This window comes from Temnothorax americanus, unplaced genomic scaffold, assembly GCF_048541705.1.
Source record: "Temnothorax americanus isolate GAGA-0224 unplaced genomic scaffold, ASM4854170v1 Scaffold6, whole genome shotgun sequence".
In the NCBI taxonomy this organism is placed as follows: domain Eukaryota; kingdom Metazoa; phylum Arthropoda; class Insecta; order Hymenoptera; family Formicidae; genus Temnothorax; species Temnothorax americanus.
Window position 1 is genome coordinate 4201884 of NW_027509751.1, and position 23645 is coordinate 4225528.

General features: G+C 43.7%; 1 protein-coding gene across 4 annotated transcripts in view; it reads right to left on the bottom strand.

The window, feature by feature from the left end:
• The window catches only part of LOC143905035 (protein turtle), a 233299-nt gene that overhangs the window by 94917 nt on the left and 114737 nt on the right, over positions 1–23645 (bottom strand). For all 4 annotated transcript variants that reach the window (XM_077420139.1, XM_077420138.1, XM_077420137.1 and 1 more), the window contains exon 4: positions 2984–3022. The gene's annotated coding sequence lies outside the window, so the exon portion shown is untranslated. The remainder of the gene's footprint in view (positions 1–2983; positions 3023–23645) is intronic.

Sequence of the window (23645 nt, forward strand, 5' to 3'; positions counted from 1 at the left end):
GCACCCCTTCGTTACCCCCTCGCCCAGTTTTAACCCTCCGCGGCTCAACAACCCCCTAGCGCCCCTCGCGGCCGACCATCCTACCTCGGCCCCACCAACGCAATATTGATCGGGCGGAAGGGCGGCATCCAGGAGCGTAAGGATTTACCGAGAACACCCCGGGGCGACCATCCGTCGTCGCCCCGCCTTTAACCCGTTTCTGTTTTCTCGGTTTTTCTCCTACGGGTTTTTTCCCACTCGCCCTATGCGCGGGCTATATTCTACAGGATTGTTTTTTCTCGAGATGTTTTTTTCGTTAATATTTTCCTTATCTCGAGGGCACTCGTTCTATACGGAGAGAAGACGGTGAAGAAAATCGTGGGGATGTCGCGGAAGTCACACGTGGAGCGCTGCGTGCGGATAAAACCCGAAATTTTGGCGTTGCGGATTTATGAAACAGAAATGCAACGTCGTCGAAAGATTAAAGATTTTGTATCTTTCCAAACATTTACTCGACTTGCGTATTAAATAATAGTCGGCTAACTAATAAATTTAGAAATATCACTAAATAAGATACAACATCTATATTGATTTAACTTAGAAGAGATTGGAAAAATTGTACGAAAATAATGTAATAAATATATATATCCTGCTAATTAATTATCTCCCTAGCTAATTGTACTACCGCTACTTCGAAGTCACACGGTTAACTTTAAAATGACTTTGCTATCGTTGATAACTTCATTTCGATTTACGCCAATTTGGGCGCAGAGAAAACTCGTTACAGAGTTCAGTTTACATAGACCGCCACTGATAGAAGAACTTAGGGTTTGTCTTTTAAAGCCAACGGGTCGCGCTAGAGGGGGGGCGGGAGGGAGAGAGGGAGAAAACTATGTTTCGTCTCAGGATGACGCTCAGTTTTATGGAAGCCTTCTGTCATCGGCCGTGATTAAAGGGCGAAATTAAATCACGTTTCAGCTCCCAACATTGGATAAACTCGACAACCATAAAAACATATTACCCTTTTCCCTTCGTCGACGTGTGTATCCCGATAAAAAAGAAAAAGATCGGAGAAAATTTCCAACGGGCGCACCGCTATATTATCCTCGTCGAACGTAACTTTGGGAAGCAACGGGCGCTCGAAAAGTAAGGTAAGGCTACTGTCGAATGCCTTCCTGCACTCGTTTTTCGATCGTGACGGACCGAGATGGCAAGTATCGTGGGCGCTAAGGATGGACGAAATGTGAAGACCTCACTTTACAATTTTGTGCTCGTCGGAAATATAGCGAGATATAATTTTTAAGTTTTCCTCATTTTAGCATCTGGGCTACACACATAGTACGCGCGCGCGCAAGAAAAAGAGAGAGAGAGAGAGAGAGAGAGAGAGAGAGAGAGAGAGAGAGAGAGAGAGACAAACATTTGCATAATATCTTCGCTGGGTGTATATACTATTTTCTGCCGCCGTCGTGGAACATCAAGGGAGAAAATTGTAGCCGAAGGCGAGTCCGCGCCAAGTGCGCTAAATTTAATTAAGCACGCACGGGACTTCACCCGTCGAAAGCCAAAAGTAGCTCCTTTCTTAATTTATTAATCTTCGCGGGAAGAGGGGCGTCGTCGGTGACGGCAAACGTAATTTTGCGAATGTTCCCCCGAAGATTTCTCGTTTAGGCAGCTGTGGATGCGACACATATGTCGTAAATATAGAGCGCTAAAAAATTTTCACACGGCCGTGCGATCACTTTAATATTGCGTTTACTATTCGTTTAACATTCGAGCCTGCTATCGCTACTTTAACAAAAAGCGATATTTATTTTTTTAATTTAATATACATCTTTTTTGAAAGTTTTTAATTACATACGGTCATTCCCTCCGGTGTGATCCCCGATAGCGATGCGCGCGTATTAGAATTAACATGCATATGCATATGCAATAGAAATTCGACATTAATAACACATCTACGTGATTCGCCGTGCGATCAAAGGAACTATTAGGCCACAAATTTCACGGTCCGGCTTCGCAAAAATATTAATTAAGCGCCTTTCGTTTCGACGAGAGAGCTGGCGCCCAAAGCAACAATTTTCGCATTTCGTTCTCGATCAAAGGTAATTTACATAAAAGTACGAAATTAGGGCTCGTGGCCACATACGTAAACGTATTTTTCGAGGAAAGTGTAATTTCAATTTAATTTTGGAATTCAAATTACTTAAAATAGACATATCAACGAGATAAAGGAAGTGGTATCAAGTTCAATAGAGTGACACCATTATAATTAAAAATAAAATACCTTATTGGAGAGGGAGAACGAACGTAAATGTTGTTGCATAATCCAAGCGCAGGATAAATCGCGTCGCGTGATAATGGAATGCAAAAACTTTCGCTGTTTCGGCGCTCTCGATACAAAAGCGACGCCGTCGAATGCCGACTCGCGTCGGAATTGTTTCGAGCACTTTACAAGAACGAGCGAACTTTTCGAGGGCCCCGAGAGAAGGAGACGCTCCGTGGCGTTGCGCTGCTTGTTGTTACCTCGATAAATTTCAGATACGATCAAGTGTTCGCCGAGTATACGGACGAGAGGCGCGTTCGCGTCAGACTGCGGAAAACAATCGCGGCCTTTCCCGCGCCTTTTACAAATTTCTCGGACTTTGGACGCCTCGGGATAGTCGAGATTGCGCCGATTGTCTCACTGAATTGATTTTTGAGCCGAAATTAGTAGATCGCTGAGAATTTTTCATATTCAAACTAGAGTGTGTTTGAATTATCTTTTTATACAAAATAATATTGAATCTGCAGCCAAAGATTTACGTAATAAAATCGAATCTATGCCCAGGATAACATGAATATAATTTAACATTCATTCCACGTTTCCACCTCCGTATACATTTGCTTAAAATTGCATATCCTCATTAAGAGAACCGCGAACAATTTCCAAAAATCAATCTACGTTAAAGCGATTATCTTTAGAGGTCAATCTTGATGAACCTCTGTATTATTAACTGAAACTTACCCTCGGAACGCGTTGGGATCCCGGGTGCCGCCTCAGGATCTGAAACAAGAAGAAACAACAGCTGGGCTTAGAGACGTGATACCGTGAAAAGTCGCGTTAGAACTTTTGCAATTTACAGTCTGGAAAATCCCCCGTAAGAGCGATCGCATGACCGGAGGAAGGGCAAGCGAGTACATACAGCTGTACAAGGCTGGCGGAAGTAACCGAGGTAACACAAAGGCAAGGATGCACGAGGTGGTGTCGAGGAGGATTTCAGATTGAGAGAAGAAGTAAGAACGCGAAGAGGGCGAAAGGAAAAAAAGAAGCCTCCGGCGTGAAAGTCTTTGGATTCTCTTCGATTTAGCAACCTGGTTACACTGAGACTTAATCGAGAAAGATCGCGCTTCTTCTCCCCCGCTTCGAGCGATTGAGGAGAGATTACGACTGGGAGCCGAATGGATAATCAGCAATCGGTGATTTAATCAACTTCAGACGGTAGATTGTATGAAGCATCGTTATCCTAATTTGGATATAATCCTACTTGGAACGAATGATGGAACTGTAATATACCGGGATCTTGAACGGTGCAAAAAAAATACAGCTTAGTTTTTAAATTCAAACCTAATTGCTTTGATTTCTACGGTTACTTCTATAGTTTTTGCGGTTTGCGTGTACCTACACGAGTGCATGACGAATGTACACGCACAGTTTGAGTTTTGTTTGTAGATAAAGAACTTTGCTCATTTTATTAGGTTTTGGGCCATGAACGCACACTTGACTTCTATATGCATGTGTAGAAGAGGTTGATGAAAATAATAATAACGCAGTCTCACATAAAGTCTCAAAAACGTGGGGAAAGATATTTTCTAGGACGTGAATTTCGTATATTACCATACGTAATATTAGCTAATTGGCGCTAAAAACTTTACACTATTTAACTTAAATATCATAATATCACTAACTTTATATAAAATAACATATTTTATTATAATGTCGTCCAGACTTCCTTGCGCTCAGGGCATTTTCCTAAACGAACAAACTTATTGGTTTGTTCGGCGAAGACTCAAACCTGCGGCTGATTTGCACTTTTTAGTCGAAAGAAAAAAGGATCAACCACAAGAATCAAGCTACCATCAAAGCATATTGAAGATATTTTTATATCATTTTCTGACAATTCTGACGGTGAAGGTAATAATGAATAGGTATTAAGATTGGTAATTGAACCGGTCCAAGAACCTATACTTATTTTTCTAATGATGTACACAACAATACCTACAAAATGGCACATGATTCAATGTTGTACGCCAATGGCCCATTTTGGGTGAGGTTCTTTTCATAGAGAAATTTTTAGATTCCTGATGAATTTAGTCCAATATATCAAATTTTCGTTGTTACAATATTAACTTTTTTATGACTGGGAGTAAACGCGGTACACACGTCTGTCTACTCACCCCTGCCGAAATAGCAGCTACGAGAGAACTGGTGCACAAGTTTCGAGACGGCATTCCGGTGTTACCACGTGCATTAGTGGAATTTCTTTCGACGGGGGTGGAGTGCGTATTAGATAAGAGGAAGACGGTGATGGCGAGAGAACGGTCGATATACTTGTCACGACCAGACTGTTCAGTCGTTAGAAGAGGGAAAAAAACGGGGAAACGAGCGAGACTGCGGGAGCAAAGCTCTGGATATTCAGACGAAAACCGTGTCAAAAATGGATAGACCCGCAATAAGAGCGGAAAATGAAGGACTTGAAAGGCGGAATTCTTTTCCGCTCATTTCTCCCTTCGCTTTCGGCATAGATAAAAATGTACGTATTTTATCATATTTCAAAATGTCAGAACGTTGCGTGCGTCAATGCACTTTTTTTCGACAGAAGTATAGTTTCGCCGAGAGAGAGAGCCGATAATAAAGTAATTCACGTCACCGCCATTCGCGGATATCGATCTGTTTAGGGAGGAGAACTCGGTCACGAAGGCCCGTAAATCGCGCCGCCGTAGATTATTCGCTCGGAATCGCAGAATATTCGGTCGCTGGAAATAAATGGACGTTCGCGGCACAACGGCAGCGGCAGCGGCAGCGGCAGCCCGGGCGCGGCGGTTTCGTCGTCCGGGAAGCGTTTCCGGCAGAGAAATGCTAAACCGTAAATTATTAAATAGCTACACTTAACGAACCTGCCGTGCGGACATAAAGAAAACCAATATATTTTACGAGCCTGTAAAATTCGCGCGGAAGTTTGTTGATACGAAAGTAGCCTTCCGTGAAATCCGTCTTTCGCGACAAGCACTCGAATGTATACCCGCAACATTCCGCTGTACTGCTAAAAGTATAAACATTTTTCTACAACTCTTTGCTGTTAAATATCTTTTCCAGGTTGTACCGAATAACGATATGATATTCAACGATTATTAAAACAACAATTATATTTAATTCTTTAACTTTATTGATTATGAATATGAATCTATAACGTAAAACTTAATTACCAAGATTAATTTTTGTAACGAAAGATAGAAATTAGAAAAGCTATTAAGTAATTATAAAAACTGTAGATGATTAATAAATAAATAACATTAAATTTTATCACGAAAATGGCGAATTTAACTTAAGCGTAAATCTATAATAAGTTTAAAGTTACGATAGTTTTAAATTATTTCGCATGACGAGACAGAACTTGTGAATTCAGGACACAGAAAATATAAGTAATTCACGATCAGTGAATAATAAATTATTAAACCTTGGAGTAACGACGAATGTCAAGAAGCACTTCAACGAAGTTATATTATAGCGTAAACTTTAAAAATGAGAGAGATAAGGAGAAGAGACGAACTTTACGTCACGCGCTACATTGTTAAAAATAGTTTCATTGAAGCGCTAATGTGATTGCAAATGTTTGGAATGGCACGGGTAGTTCATCATAAATGTCACGTCTGTATTTTATAAATGGGTTCGCGAGCCGAGGCGGCGAAGCCCGCGGAGACGTGACTTTAGAATTCCGCGAACTCCATCCAACTCTCATTTGCACCGAAAGTACACTGAAACTGCGACGAAACGCGATGCTTTCTTTTGAAATTCATGCAGTACCTGGTTAATCGAACGTGAGCTGCGACGCCGTCGGCTATTAAACTTTATAAAGATTGCCGCTTGCGCAATTGTTGCCGGGTAAACGTTTACGGTAATTCGAGCAAGAATCACCAGAGTTATTCGTTGATCCTCTCTCGCCGTGGTTATCTCCAAAGCCCACCAAGTTGAATTGTCACGTAAGCTCATTAGAAATAAACAAATTTCCAAGTTTCGTTTCCTCGTCATTAATCCACCCTCCGACATGATCCATAGCAACATATCTAGGATTTCTCGTTTGCATTCGTCGCCCCCATTGTCAACACGATCCTCTAACTTCACGGGCTTTTTCATCCCTTCCGCATTTTCTTCCATCTTCTCATGTACTGTCGCGGAAAGGGAAGAGGAAGAAAAACTACTCACTTCGGCCTACGCTTTCCCGGCGCGACACGTCGAAATTGGCTTAAGCTTCTAGGCGGAAGAGATCGAAGGATGAAAGTGATTTGCCTCGAGGGCGTAGTGCTCTTTCCCTATCCCCTCTTTGAAATCGACGAGAAATCTAGGAAACTGCAGGTCCAAATCTAATCGTCCGCTCGCCCGTCCCGTGAGAAATGTCCCGTAGAGCTACAAGGCTCGATTCGAGAACTTCTGGCCATGACTGTCCCTCTTTATTGGCCGTGGTGCTTCTCTCCCTACTTATCGAATCCCGCAATTCCAATTTTATGGTGGGAACGCGTGGCTTTCCTGATGGACGTTCTAAAATTTGATCAGTGAGAAAAGCTAATCGGACGAGCTAATCATAGAAAAGTAAACTGGCGAGACGTCTCTCGTTAAATCACGTTTGTCTAGACCCGGATAGACGACGAGGTGCAACGAATCGCCATTTGCGGCGAGCGGCATCGATTTAAATCGCTTCCTCGATACGCGCCGAAGTTAGAATGCACCGGGCGTCATCGGTATTGAAACCGCGGGTATATCGACAAAGGCAGAGCGCCGGTTCTAACTTTAGCGCGACGCGGAGTGTGCGCAACGTTGTATCGGTGTGTCGAACCGTGTCAGTGCGCGAGAGTCGAGACGTACCGTAAGCCTGTGTGACGGCACGGGGACTCTAATTTTAGATAAATCCATTCGCCAGCCAATATCAATCTAAACTCATCCGCCGTGCAAAGGGATCCGCGCGATTGTGTACTCTGAGGGGAAGGGGGGGGGGTGGCCGACAAGAGCACAACGCTCTCGGTCTACCCGAAACCTCCATGCCGCGCGCGCACACACACACACACACACGCGCGCGCATGGCCGCCTCGTGTTTACACCAATGATCTTCATGCGGCGGGTCGGGTATGAACATTGAATCGCTCGGCAGAAAATCGATGTCTCTCTCGGCTACCGAAAGGCTGCTGGCGCGGACACACCGTGTGCGCCCGGAGGTCCGCAAAGAAGTTCGGACGGCTAGAAGGTATGCATTAATGTATGCATGCACTTCAACTGCATGCGTACAGGTGCACGTAATTTCATTCGGTAATCACCGCTCCCATAAACAGGTGGTCGGAATTTGCAGACCGAAGTTCAGATTGAAATCGATTAGCTCCGCTGTGGAAGTTTCACATGTGTGTTGCAGCACCGTCAGCATCTGTCGTTGGATAATGATGGTAATTTTGCATATTTCGCTCCTCTGAATTATATCGGAATACTCTGTGTCCGCCCTGCAGTTTAAACTGGCGACAAATCTAATTCCGCGAAGAGCAACTCGGATACGTTAATGGGGTGCGAAGTTGTACGCCCCTAATTTTCGACGATGATATATCCGCGCGAGGGTCTTTTCGAGGATTACATCGATATCGTTCTTATCTAGACTAGCGCGGGGCGGGACACGTTTGACATTCTGCCGAGGGGCTTGATAATCGCCCTTGATATTCCGAGGCATTAACTGACTAACTTTCACGCTTTCTGCATGTGCATACTAAGTTTTAAGGAAATATTACGAGGGCGAAGTCGGAGGGGAACTGTCTTAAATGAAGCGATTCAGCCAGACGCTTACAGCCGCTGAGAAAGGGAAACGGAGCATTGCTCGGACCGACGAGAGCATTGAAATGCAAATGGACGGCTCGTTTCAGCAGCCACACACTTGTTTCGATGTTCATGCATGAGCGGAGGATTTAGGATCGGCACGGCGGGCGTGCGTCTAGCTGCTCGTCTCACGTACGACTGGGCAAAGCTCCGTTCGCAGCGCAGAGTGCAGACCTGAGGCGGTGCAGCCTCGCTGAATGCAACGTCCATGAAATTGTATTAAGCTATTTCTAACGTTATCGCGCGAGTACACGTGAATTACACATGCCTCCTTGTTAATAAACAATATTTCCGTCGATTACGCTGATGACTACGGTATCAGATGCCGTTACGAACGAGAGAAATTGTTTCGATCAACGAGTTCAATTACTGCGCGATTAGTGCCGAAATGCATTTATGATGCATTTTATTAAAGCTGCCTGCCCATTAATTAATGATTATCCGGCGTCCCTTCCCATACCCTCCCTTCCTGCGGTGCAAATGAAAGCCGACGCAATCGTGGTCGTCTGTTAACATCGATAATATGTAATTGCGTCTATCATCCTGTCTATGGATATACGTATATACGTATCTATAAGATCTATATATATATATATATATATTGTGTGTACATATATTCAGTTCTTTATCTCGCAGATATCATTCCTGCAGCTATCGGAGTGTGTTGCTCTCGCGTATCGCTTTCATTTATTTATTTATCTGTCGGGGTGTATGTATACACATAGCGACGCTGTACGGGTCGCCACCCGTATAAAGAAGAGACGACGCCCGCCGTCGACTTCAGGATGATTGCTGATCGAATTACCGGACGGACCGACTATCGACGAAGGATTCCTCGGATTCCGTAAGACCGGAAATTTAATTCCGAAGTCCACCACAAAGGACGACTGGGCAGCGGGATTAACGAATTCGACTTCCCTCCGGATTCTGCCGAGGCTTTTGCTTCTTCTCCTTTCTATTTTTTTTCCTTTTCTCCACGTCCACCGGATGGAAGGCACGATTTGTCGATTCCTGAGAAGTACGAGAGAAGACCGCCATAGACTTTGTCGACTTCGGCTGCTTGACTCAGTTAATTATAGACTAATGGAAGCAAAAGTTCCCTCAATAAACGAACTTGAGGGTAAACAGGGAAAAAGAGCCGGGACATTATGGACGGACTAGATGGTCGTTTGCGTTAGAATCTTCGAGAGAAGCTTCTTCAGTAGTCGCCTTCTAATTATGTCAAATATTCCGTGAATTATCGCAGAGGCAACTTGAGATTCCAATAAAACAACTCGCCATTATTATTATTACGTTTGATGGAATGGCAAAATGTCAAGTGATAATAATTTCACTTGCCGACACTTATGTTGCAATCTATTTTTCACCGTATGTACTTGCTTCAGTGCTATAATTAGTATATCATACTGCAGGCTTTCCTTAGATTATGAATGGAAGTAACAATCAAGTGGTTGTTTTGATTAAAACAGTTCAATATTTATATGAATGCAAACTTCATATATATCGCATCGATTTCTAATAAAACTGGTAGTTCTGTCGATGGGTATAGTACGAGAATTCGTGGTGTGATCGCGTTCTACGGAATTAGTGCAGCGAATTCGATGTATCGAGAAAAGATAGGTGAAATGAGATACGTGGCTTATAAAAGGCTAATCAGAAGCGACCAAAATCGAAGACGGCGGTGAGAAGTGAATGTAAACACGAAGATGAAACATCGGAAATACGTACCGATTCGAGAGCGCGGGAGAGAGAGAGAGTTCGTTTCTAACTCTCCAAAATTCCACGGTATTAATTTATCTTCGTCCTTTTAGTTTCTATCGCAGGCCTTGCAGCCCACAGGTCCATCGATCAATGTGTCTGGTGTATGATGTGCCTTTCAGGTACTTCATCCCCCTTAATACGTAACTACGCCAGCACGCTTTCCCCTCTCTCTCTCTCTCTCTCTCTCTCTCTCTCTCTCTTCGCTCTCTTTTTTCTCTTTCTCTCTTGCGCGCAAAGCCTCCAGTGCACCACCCTCCCGCGCAACCCTCGCGTAACTTTCGTTTCGCTCGAAGTCAGTGCATCGGAGTCAGTGCATTCCTCTTTACGTTCCTTCTCATTCCGCGGCGTAAGTTACGACCTCTTATCCAACCACGCTACCGGCAGTAAATATTCCTTTGCAACCAATTTCCATTTGCACGTATCCTCACCCTTGGGCTTGCTCAAGTTCCGCAACCATGTGTTCTTTCTCCCCCTTGTACCTACTGCCAACTCCCCTTTACTCTTTTCGCCGCAGACTGGCATTACACGAGCCAAAGGTGGGTGCAAGAGAATTAAAAAGATTTCGGGTTTTAGAGTTTTAGTACCGCGACCGAGAAACTAAAAGCAGAAGTGAGAAAGGTCGCATGCTGCGACGACGATCAGACTCTCTATCGCCGAGATACAATAATGATCATGAAGCTTGAAAACGTAACATGTGTTGCGAACGTGAAGAATAAACCTCCATTACCACCACCGTATCGTTTCGACAATTCTCTATCTCGGAGAATCCACCGCGCTCGAGTTGCGCCGACGAGCCGGCGTCGATTTTTATTCGTTGATAAATTTTATCTCGCCGTTACGTCCATCGCCATAAATGTTTCGAGCAATTTTATTTCCGGATCAGAGCCGCCTACGCATTTTCTCCCCAACCCTTCTCCGCGATTTTTCACCCTGATGCGGAATCATTCCCCGCGCGTTTTCGATCCGGCGCCGGATCTATTTATGTTTCTTCTAACTCCGACTGCATACGACTTGCCACTCTCGCGCAGTAAATATCCCTTTCTGCCTGCGTCATGCAGCCAATTTCCATTTGCGAATCCCTCTCACTTGCACGGATCTTTTTTTTTCAAGCTCGACATAAAGAAAAGAAAATCGCGCGTAACGAACACGGAGAGCCCATATTGCGTGACGCGCGTATATATTTATTTATTATCCCGAGCGCGCGAGCTCAGTCTCATTTTATATATTTTAATAAAATACATCGTGTGGCAGAAATAATACGCATGTACACACAAAAAGAAGAATAAATATTACCTTAATTACGTGTATCCTCCGTTTGCGCGATTGTACACATTTACATAAATATAATGAATATATTTAAATCCTCCGAATAAACCGCGGAAATATTCCGCGTAAACAAAAAAAAGACTTTCTTGTAATATAATCCATTATTCCATCTAGAGCTGATGTTTCCTGATTCATTAAAGAACATAATGGATAGTATTGAAGATAACAAGCCATTAAAATATTATGCTAAAAAATATAATTTTTTCTTTCAAAAAGACTTTTAAAATACATTGGATACTTCGTTATCCTCGTATTTCGCAAAAATCTCCTATTCATACGCGAGTCGACCTATCGATTTTCTTGGCAACGTTAAAAGTTTTCGTGCTAGTCGTACTGATAATGGTATCTAGCCCGAAAAGGGACTTTATGAACGATAGAGTCAAAGGAAGGATTATTAAAAGCTCGTACGCAGTCTTTGGAAAAACAGCTGGGGGTAAAAAAACGCGTACATATTTGTTGTCCGGGAATTCGGTCAGCTACGACAATTTCTGTCTCTCTGTTTTTCTCGTTTCTCTTTTTCTTTTTTTCTTTTAGTCATAATTTATGTCCTGGAATAAATACTTTAATCTCTTCCCTGGCGTGAAATGGAGTGGTGGATTTGTACGCGTCTCCCTTTTAAGGGGAACGTCCAAGGGGGAAGAATTTCCATGCAAATGCACCCTTTTACCCGTGTGTGTGTGTGTGTGTGTATGCCGGAATAGTATAAATAAATAAAATCCGGAAAAATACCGAGGTCCAGTTGACTCTTCCTGTCTCTTCTTTTTCTTTCCTGTTGTTTCTTTTTTTTTGCGTACATGCACACGGAGAACATATTGCATTATGCTTGATTGTTTTGCTTCCTTTTTGTTCTTACCGCTCTTCATAAGTTGTGAGTAAATAGAAAACGGTAGAATTCAAACTCGCGCGCGCTCAGTTACAATTGCAAGTAACAACACTTATCCAAATACGTTCTACAGTCCATTCGGCGTGTTTGCAGAAGTGTTAACCGTGACGCGAACTTCGTGTCGACATGTCACGAAAGCATTCATTTCAATTTCGACAGTCCGGAATGGCGGAGCGTAAACTCGATCGCGCACTTAAAATTCGAATGTCAAAATAAGACGTCTTATTTCTGGTTAGATGAATAGGATCCTGCTTAACCGTTTGTAAATTGTACCGCGATAATAATGAACGCTCGCTGTTTGCCACGGAGCTCAATACGATTATCGTCAAACTGTCTGAGTACAGCCGTAATCGCGAGTAATCTAGATTCACGGTTGCATCTATATCCAGAAATCACGGCGCTGTCGCTCGTCTCGAAGACAAGCTAGTTTATCCTCCACCCTCCCGCTTCCCCGTCCCATCGCCGCGCCGCCGGCGTATATTTCGGACGCATAATCCTCCTTCGGGCCCCGGCGATTCGAGACACGTTCGCGGATCAGCGTCAGCGATATCATCGCGGATTAAGACGGGGAGCTGCGACGTGAGGCGAGCACGGCGGAAATCCGAAGAAACTATCCGAAAAACGAAGACGGGGGAGAAAACAGAAGCTGCACCGCGGGAGGAAACGAGATAGCAGCTGTGGCTGTATAGCTACCAGATTGAGAAGAGAAAGAGAAAGACACGACCTCATGGTATCTCGCTTAGAACTCACTCAGACCCCACCGGAGTAAACGGGGGGTAGGTAGGTAGGTAAACGGGGGAGTAACCGGCTTGAGCACGTTTGCACGAGGCGCGCGAGTTTTATCTGTCGGGTCGACCTGCCCACCTTACTTCTTAATTACCGAGCCAGCTCGTACATTCGTTTCGCAGCTCGGAATTTGGTCGAAACGGGGCTTCTCTCTTCTTTGCCACTTTCGCGTTAACCTTTTTCGCGCTCGCCGCGCGCCAAGAAGCTCCGATATCATAATTTAATTTCGAATAATAAGGTTAATCGTGCCATCTTCATTTCCCTATTTTTACGGTGCCGGTTAAGTGGATCACTTTTTCCAAACGAGTCTACAAGAAATTAGTTCGCTGTATCATCTCCCAATCATTATATTCCATTTATCTCGTATCCGCTTTGTTCCGCTTCAGCCCCTAATATTTTACCACCTTTCTATCCTCATCTTTTTTCGTTTCATCTTCGCGTTTCGAATGTCCCAGAGCAAATTGTCTTCTACCTCGTTCTATTTCCTTTTTCCTTCGGGGTCGCGTATAGTATCCCGTATTTCTCGCGACCATCTCGGGGCGCGCGCGGGTAAAGGCATCCACAGAGGGTAGTTACGGCTACTTCGCGCGCGTAAAACCGTCCGTCTCACTTCCGATGTGCCACGCCTTCGCTTTCACGTTCGCGCGAAGGCGGCGATGTGAATTATCGCGTGTCCATGGTGCCGGGTTTCGCGCGATCGGTGTATAATATATCGGTGGTAAGTTTTACTCGGGGAGAAAATGCGTTGCTGATCACTTAATGTAACCGATCGCTACGGTCGATCGCCATGCTGAGAAAGCGGAGATGGATCGGCATGTGCTTATGTATTATGCGTGCGACTAATATAACTATTACCTGCGCTTCCGGCTGCTAACGCTATTAGAGCGTTTCGCGCTTCGAGGAAAGAGGATTAAGGACTGACGCGTTAGAAAATTTGAAATGCGAAAGCACGCAATGAAAAAAATATGTGACGTAAAGATACATAAAAGATTAACATAGTCAATTTATCTTGTAACATTGTAATTACATTGTAACGCTTTTACATCAAATGAAACGTACGTTGGGAAGTACATGCTCGAAAAATTAATTGATTTGTTTATTAAACATATTGCATCTAAATATAAATGTATTAAATAAATTGCGTCTCTCTGCGTTCGGAATTTAACAGCGCTTGTGATAAGCGCGAAGATATACGCGTCAACGAAAGATTATTAAAATCACTTTGTTAAAATGTAAATATACACAGCACTTTTGGTATCGCCGAAATTGGGAAAAAGAGGACTTTCGCAAAATCGGATATTGCATTCAGCGTAATCGCATATATCCAGTCTCCCTCGATTTCTAACTAACACGAAAATCAGTCTGCATTATCGGTGTAATTTATATGCGGAATGCTCAAATAATTCGGTATAACACGCGACTCCATCGAGAGAGAGAGAGAGAGCAAATCCCACTCGAAACCAGAAATTCAGTGCGACCGTCGGGAACGAATCCGCGCGCGCGGGGTAGGTAGGTCGTTGCGCGCTATATACTCCGGGCGCTTTTAATCCGCGCCTCAGGTCCACTCGATTCCCCATTTACGGAAATAACAATCGGTTTTGATGTTTCTGTTCGACTAAACTTTCTTTCTCTTTCTCTCTTTTCTCTCTTTCCCTCTCGACTCGATCGATGAGCCGTGCGCATTTCATTCATCGCAAGGAGAAAGAGAGGCTGAAAATTTCGCTTTATGATACGAAACGGCGGTCGTAACGTGCTCCTTTGCAATTTCGTTTTAAAATACGGCGGCGCGATATCGCGATTCGAGTGTCCGAATGTTTATATCTCTCGGGGACCGGCGCGCGGAAGTTTCTCGGACCCGGCGACGACGACGCGACGTCGGAGGCATCCGGCGGCTCGCGAAAAGTCGTAACGCGACGAATGGCCCATTCGCCGCGGGACACCCCGGCGAATGAGAATTATTTCACACAACGGCTGTTATTAACGTACATCGGAAACGAATCGCGCGATACACGCCGTACGAGCGCGCAAGTGTACATATAAGTGTCAAATGCCACGCTGGAGAGCGATGTTATATCGCGTCGTTTTCGTCGCCACGACACGACGGTGAATTAATGTGGCGAGAGCTCGCGTGTGATTCGCGAGACTGCAACTGGCACGTATCGCGGAGCCTCGCGAGATTCTCCGACAAGCCCGGATATTGCGACGAATAGCCGTTTATATAACCAGCTGGAAGTGTGTACGGCGAGAGAGTGGGGCGATTTAGGCGATTAATAAATCACCGATTTCTTGCGCGCACTCCTGCGACTGAAACTTTTTCCCTCGTGCTTGTGCCTTTGAAACTCGGTGTACGCGGAAGATTTGAGGATTTATTATGTAAAAAGACACGAGCTTCGAATGAATTTTTAAGCATTCTATGCGCTAGACTTCGAGCACACAAACGCTGGGATAAATATGAATGTTATACTGTGTTATGCCGTTTCATCTCTACCCGGTTAAAGATAAAGTTTCATCTCGAAAATACTGATGACATACCGGCCATTATAAGAGATTTAAATATTCCAAAGTAAAGTTTCTCTCTCTTTTTCATACATTTCCCGTGTTTTCAGCCTCAGGGGGTCAATCATGTATTAATGTGGAACGTGAAAAGTGAAAAGTTTTATATGACTATCTTTTTCTATTTAACATCAATAGAAAGAGAGATTTTTTATTTTTTACGTTTCCACCCTAGGGGAAAAGATTCATGATCGACCCCCTGATTGCGAGCGTATATACGACGGTGATAGTTTGTAAGATAGCGTCGCGTTTCTCAACACGGAGGTTGTAGCGAGCTTCGTCGGAACGTCCCCCCATTGTCGACGCCCAGCGCGTTTCCGGCAGCATGGGCGCGCTAGGCACGTAGGAAATTACGTTGCGCGTTAGAACGCGGTTTCGAGTTGTAGAAAACGGTCGGCGTGAGCGACGATCGGCGACGAAAGCGGCAGGAGCGGCATGCCTAGAGAGATATCTCGACAGAGTGGCACGTCGAACTCTCAACGGCATTCACAAGGGGAATAAGCGACACCGATTGCCGGGATGAAATTGCGCGCACGACACGATTCGGTTATATACAGGGTGATTCAAATGGTCACTGCCAAACTTAAGGATCGTATATAGAGGGGTCAAAGTAGAACAACTTTTGATTAAGAATCTATATGTTCTCCGAAGTAATCCTGAGTCAATATATAGGCCTTTGAATATTTGGAACTCGGATAATATATACCAATGAAATAAATAATCATAATGTTCTACTCTTTCATTAGCTTTATTTTTATTAGGATTTTGTTAAGGATTACATGAGATATTTGAGATAGTGCGCCAGAGTTCTGTTCGACGATGCTTGCGTTCAATGTGAAGGTCGCCAATTCGAACACCTTTTGTAAATTCAGTTTGTGCTAGTGTAATCCTTAACAAAACCTTAATAAAAACAAAAAAAGCTAGTGGAAAAGTAGAAAATTATGATTATTTCATTGGTATATTATCAGAGTTCCATTATACATTCAAAGGCCTGTACTGACTTATCAGGAGAACAACTTACTTCGGAGAACATAGGTTTCTAATCGAAAGTTGTTCTATTTCGATCCCTCTATACGCTCCTTAATTTTGGCAGTAACCTTTGGAATCACCCTGTATATACGTATGTACCGAGTCGAGCGAGTATTCGAAGAGGGGAAAAAGGGGAGAAAAAGGAAGAGGAGGTGGCGAGGACTCTCGGAGGGACGAGTTTGGACGAGACCCTTAAACAACTCTCGTAAAGCTCGGATGGCCTGGTCTCTCGCATCGGTCATGAAGCTTATAAAGCTACGATGGATGTGTCGGATAAGCCGCTCGAGAGAGAGCTCGGGCGAGATGAAAGAGAGGGATGGAGCGGCTCGTACGTAAGGTGCGAGGAGCGCGGAAAGATTTGCGCCATGGTAATTCGCGTTGGTTACTCGCGGCTTTTTCGCGGGAATAAACGAGAAACGGAAACGGCACTTATACGTCACGCCGTAAAAAGAACCTCGTTGGTCTGCGCGACAAACATCAAGAAAGACACACTTCGTCGCATCCAGAAAATAATGTGGTACTACGAATACAATGAGACCGAGAATTGTTTCGGAATATTCGTCATTTGAAGGTATCTAACTCGCAAAAGTGCCAATAAATCTGTTACCTCTTCGTGCGGTAAAGAGTTAAAAGTATCTAAAAAATTTAGAGAAAAAAACAACCAGTTATCGAGCAATAGTAAGGTGTTAAAAAAATCTCATAATTTAAGCCATTTATTTATTCTAAATCGCTGGCCGTTTTTTTTTCTCTAATTAAATTCTCTAATTCTCTAAATTTTTTATCCGAAATCTCCAGATATGCAGAATTTCCAAACAAAAGTAGTTTTAATCCAGCAGAAAATTTCTAAAATAACTTTAACCATCTAAAGAAAAATATTTCACGGTTTTTAAAGATTTCTCGATGTCACAACTTTAATAGAGAAGTATTTACTTTGTTTAAATCAAATTTAAAAATGTTAATGAAACTGATCCGTCAATATTTCAATATATCGTTAAGATTGTCAGAAATAACGAAGATATGAACATATGCGTGGATGTAACTTGACGTGATGCACCCAGTGCACGATTTTTTATGACGACGTGTCGACCACGGCCGGCGCGGCGCATGTTATAGCTCTTTTTCAAGGCACGAGCGAACGTAAAATTCGCAAAGGCTTGTTCGGGTGTTACGAGCGTGGGGAATGAAACGCGGCATAAAATCCGTCGCCTTTCTGTAACGCCACATAAATTCCGGCTAAATATCAGCGTGTTAAAACGGAGTGTTTAAACGCATTGTGCAAACACACAGAAATTCCCCGTATTTATTTGCGAGGCGAAAATGATGTAATTTACACTTCGCGCGAAGCGTCATTTTTGCTATACGAATTAAGTATTAATCTATGCGGAAGTTCCCTACAATCACGGTCGGTTCGTTTATAAATTGCGCACTCACCATAAATCGTTAATAGCATTATACGTGACGATATCGCGCCATCGCGTCCAAACTGTGCGCGATTTGTTGCTGAAAAAGCCGAAGTTCGTTTACAGTCGACATTTACGGGTGATGCGACCCGACCCGATGCTGATTATATGCCGTAGTTCTACACGCAAATTTTAATGAAATTTGATTGCGTCGGTCGAACGTTTCAACCAATTTTAACGTAATGTTCATATACGCGTGAATTATACTGACGTTTCCCAACTGCCGGCCCGGGCGCTCATTATCGTTTCGCCGCAGTTTTGCCGTTAACTGAAATTATTAGTACTCGGGAAATATCGAGGAAACGCCGAGATGGTTACTGTCATTATTTACGTGATGGGAAAAGCTCGGATTTCACTCTAGAATTAGATAGGAAGCAGATGGAAGCCCTTATATTTCCTTCGTGCGCTAAATGCAGCCGTCCCTATCCCTATCCCAAGCATTGTTTGCTCAGCGCGCGAGGATCGCCTCCGGTGTCAACGCGAGATGAGAATCGGACGGGCATACTTATGCGACAAATGCGCGGTGAGAATACGGGACCGAGGTATAGATCGCCGTGTCCCCACGTATGCGCGCGGACACTCAATTCGTGATAAACTGGAAACGGAAGCGAGATTTATATATATATGTCGCACGTCGCGCACGGGCGCGCTGGAATAAATCGGAAGTACTTCGCGCGGCCATACGCGAGATGACACGAGGCTCACGGAGGAGTCGTGTAAACGACCGGGATCCGGGATCGCCTCGTGATACCCGAGAACATCTAGGCACGCAAGTGTCAATAAATCTGTATGTCGGCGGACACGCGCGAACCGCGTTCGCGTATGCGCGTGCATCGAGATGCCGTGTGCCGTGTCCGCGGAATTCCGTGGGTTTCGACATCGTCAGAATTATAGGGCAATCACGGAGCGGATGAGTTATGGGATAACGACGCTAAATAGACGAGACCCACTTCGTACGTATCCCGAATAAAATTCGAATGAAAAGAATAAATATATTCCGCGAGAGAGAAAAAAAGAGAAAAAGAGACACACGTCTACATGTGCGTTCGCGTTGTACCGCAAAGAAAAAAGGAAAAACGTTTAATTCGTTTTTATTAATGCCCGAGCGGGAGAGCAATGGAACGAGAGCTGTGGTGTGGTGTGCGTGTGTGTGTGTGCGGATTATCTTTTATATTATAAAACATCGGGGTGCGAGCGCGCGCGCGCAAAAGCCTGCAGCGGATTGACGCCGATATGGAATGAAAACGCGTCCGGCAAATAATAGGCGGAGAGCTGACGACACTTTTGGCCAAGTGATTTTGGCTTTGGGCATTTTCAATAATTTTTTTAGAGATGTTGCCACCAAAATTTTCACTTGGCTTTTTTTTGGGTGGTATGTGTTAGCACTATACTTTTTAGTAAAAAAAACCCAGCTTTTATAGTATGACTTGAAAATAATTATTTTTAATTATTTTTAATTAAGCCTGGCGACTAATTGCCCCCGAGCAATCGAACAGGCAATTTATTTGCATTTCCTGAGTGAGCAATTATCAATATCCGATAAAAATTAAGACTTATACTACGACTTTGAAAATCGGTTTTTTTTCTCACCCGCGTACTTCTAAACCCCCTAAGTACGGCCAGCCAGGTGTTCGGATTATCGAAGGAGAGTCGTCCACGCAGGTTATAACGGAAAATCGTTATTTATAAAATCACTTGGCCAAAAGTGTCGTCAGCTCTTGGACTATAAACAACGAATATTCGGGAATCGATATATATGTGTACACAAATCGCGCGTTTTCACATATTCGGTTCTTGCATTAAAAAAGCCGCGAAATATTTGTAAATCCCGTAAATACGGAGATTGATGATTTACGGTTTACGGTATAAATGCTCATTCTAAAAAAAAGAACGGTTCAAGAAACAAAATTCCGTGCGATAGAAGGGATGAGCTCTCGATTTGACGTGAAAGCATAATTTTCCCATCGAATACATTCTGCATCCAACAATTTTGTATGAAACGTAAGACGAACTGACCGCACCGACTCTTCGATAAACGGTGGAGTCGTCAAATTAAAATGGTGTATTTCTGAAAACAATATTTTAGCCGAATTTTCGAGTTGCGTTATTTGTAAGAATTTCTCCAATAAAATAACTAGTAAATTCAAGCACATAGCTTGAAATGCGAAAGCCGATATTCGTGTAGAATATGTGCTTTCGATATTGCCCCATTCCCATAAGACGTGAAAAGATTCATCCGGCTGTATCTAAGCGTATAAACTGTTTAACTTTTTCACATCAACGATTTTTGATTAATGTACGCGATGATCATGTTTATGCATCGTGTGTGTGGTCGCGTAAAGTTTAAATATTCACGTGATTGAATTTGATAACGCGTTTGCAAATTATTGAATCTCGGATTCGATGAACGAGCCCAAAACGCGTAAAGTGTCGAACGTTTCGTTACATTTTGGCGATTTGAAAAGTAATAATTCAGCGATAGCGTTGCACGTTCATTACCATAATGGAAACGCGGCCAAACGTTTAGAGTGCACAGGTGACACTAGGATATCGTCGAATCGGTGGCATTAGCTTACCGCACCGATGACAGACGATACGAAATTTACGAGTATAAAATTGCATGCCATACAATGGCCCATGCAGTGTTTGGGCAGAGGTCGATTTGTTTGCGTTATTATCATTTGATATGTATTAATTACCATTAGTGTGATGGACGGCCCCGATAATTACCGGCGGGAAAATTGCATTGCAACCATAATTAAACTATTGTTTATCGGGGGCACGCGCTACACTAATAAAAGCAACGAATTATGAGAATTTTGCCGAGCATTTCCTAACTAACAAAATCCATTATTGCTTTTTTTTACTCTCTAAACCTGAATCAGTGAATAGTCACTGATTCAGCAGTACTATTCACTGATTCAGATTTAGAGAGTATCAACGTAAAATTAACGGTGAAATCTTTCCATGCGTCCAAAACATCTGCAACAGCAATATTTTTGACAAACACATTCTGGAGTAAAGAATTTAAAATATTGCGTATGTAATGATCCTTATCTTCATAACGCTGCTTATTAACAACCGAGTAATTTTAATGTACGCGTAGCGGAGATATAGCCCATAAAAGACAATGTGCAAAATACGTCATTCCATTGCATATGTTTGGTGCGCGCAATTATCCGCATGCGAATATGTGAAACACATTGCGCATTCGGAGTGTCGCGCGCTCTGCGGAGCTTTATGAAACTTTGAAGTGATGCTTTCGCGGCGGCACGTCATCGTTTCACAGCGGCGGAAAATGGGGCTCGTATCGAAGTCGACGTATTAAAGTTTGTCGGAAGGTATGCGCACCCCATCAAAAAAGAGAGAGAGAGAGAGAGAGAGAGAGAGAGAGAGAGCACTTTGCATCCGCAGGCCATTTGATCCCGGCTGAAGAACACAAGCGTCGTGCCAAAGAAGGAAAGGAAAGTACCTACTTTGCCGCGGTGGAAGTACTCCCTCTTATCGTGTGAAACTTTCGCGAGACCAGTCGCAGCCAGCCTCGTAATCACGCTAATACCTCCTACCGAAAGCTGCGATCTCCCTCGGGCCGCAATTCCCTCTTTGCCCTGACCGGGATTCACCGGGCGTCATTAGGGTAGTTTCGGCCCGTAATCCACGAGGATATTTTTCGAGCTGCGTGTAACCGCTCAGTACATATGTGGGTGTATATATGTATATATGTATGTGGTATGTAATGTGCACGTGTATACCAACGAAGTAACGAATAGTCACTGCCCAGTATACGTGAGACGCTGCAGGAATTAGCGATCGATTCGCTACGCGAGCTATTTCGCGAATTGCTGACTGTAATCGAACCTAAACGTTGCTGCTGCTGTTAGTTATCCAATCCAATCAACTTCAGCTTTTTCTCCTTTTTCACGTTCAAGATTGGTATCGTGAAAATATTAGCTTTATCCATAACATCTTAAGTTCACAGGTCGCTTTTTGCTGGAGTTGAGGTAAAAAAAATAATGGTTTTTGTTCTGGATTGTCTGTTTTCAAATTGAAAATGGCTGATAATTAAAAGCGAATTAATTCGACTTCGTGAAATTACATATGTGTGTCTGATTTAAAACCTCGTCCTACGTTTAGCCGCTTCTCATTCTTGAGAATATTAAAGCTCTCGAAAGGAATTTACTTCGCGACCGGCACCGCGCAGCATTTCCACCGACGTTAAAAATTCAGCAGTGAAAAATCGAATTCTCGTAGGAAAAGACTGCCGACCGTGCCAGATTCAGAACGTCCGTCGGTCAGCCTAAGCGGGAATTATTAATAACGCTAACACGATCAATCTCCAAGCAGCTTTTGTCCGAGCCGCTCACGCGATCTTCGATGTGTCCCGAGCCTCCCCGCTGTAATGCGCGTTTTGAATGGGAGCCGCCGACGGGACAGGCATACAAGCGCGCAAGTGAATGCCCTCGGGTATATCAGCGACTAAAACACCAAGTCACCGGTTTTATCGGTGTTTTCAGTCAATTTCAGGCCGTATCTACGAAAGCGTTTCACGCGCCAGCAAGTAAAAAATTGTCTCCGGTGTCATGTATAGACGAGACGAAAAGCTGACGTGCGAAGTCGAGTTTGAATTAAAGAGATACGCGTTGGAGTTGGAGATCGAATAACATTTAAAAATACGAAGTTAAAAAATAATTCTTAAAACTAGCCGTGTGTCTCCTCTTTTCTACATTGTTGCACAACGATACGCCAATTTACACGCCAACTTGCGCCGATCCTGTTTCTGGCGGTAACACATAACAAACGCTAATTTACATAAATTTTACGCGCACTTTGTAGACTTCATTAAATTCGTATTGCGATAATAATTGGGAAAATAAACAACCATTCGAGGTATGTATGCGCGCGCCAGTCAGCGGGATCGCTGTAAACAATAATGTGCGAACAACAAACAGCCGATCGATCGATTGATTTCCAGTTTCCACGCCGATGATAAACTCGACGGAATGTGCGCGAGGTCTATTAAAAAATAAATTTTCTAAATTACCGCGCGGGCTATCACTTTCGGACGATTATCGGATTTTATCCTAATGCGTCTATATATACGGCGCACCTAACGTGCATGCTCATCGACGCGCGCGCCAGGCTTTAGTCGCTGCCAAGCGGAATTATTAATAGCACTAACGCGATCAATCTCGCGTGCGGTTATCCAAACCACCCATCCGATCTTCGATACCTCGTATCCCCCGGTCTGTGCTGCTGATGTGTTTCCGATGCCAATGAAAGGTGACGCAGCCTCCCGGCTGCCGGTGCGCGCGTGTGAATACTCCAAGTGTGCGCGTTCATTCTGAACGTGATAATACACAGAGAGAGAGAGAGAGAGAGAGAGAGAGAGAGAGAGAGAGAGAGAGAGAGAGAGCGGCACGAGCGCGGGACAGATACGATTCCGCATTAAAGTAAATTTATCCTATTCATGCGCGCGACGTATGAAAATTGCGTCTAAATACACGCCGGTGTAATCCCGATGTTTGGGATACAAACGGCTATTTAAATAATCATTACGTATACAGCGTTGCGTTTCATCGGCGCGTTTCATTAAAATCGCACGTCGGAGCGCCGGCGGCGTAAAGTTGGTTAATATTCAGTTCGTTAAATGTAATCGCATTCGGATGATTATACACAAATACGAAAGTAGAGCGAAGTTATTACATCGGCGATGCAAATGCTGTTTCGCGCGAAAGAAATGCCAATGGAGGTTTCAAAAGACGGC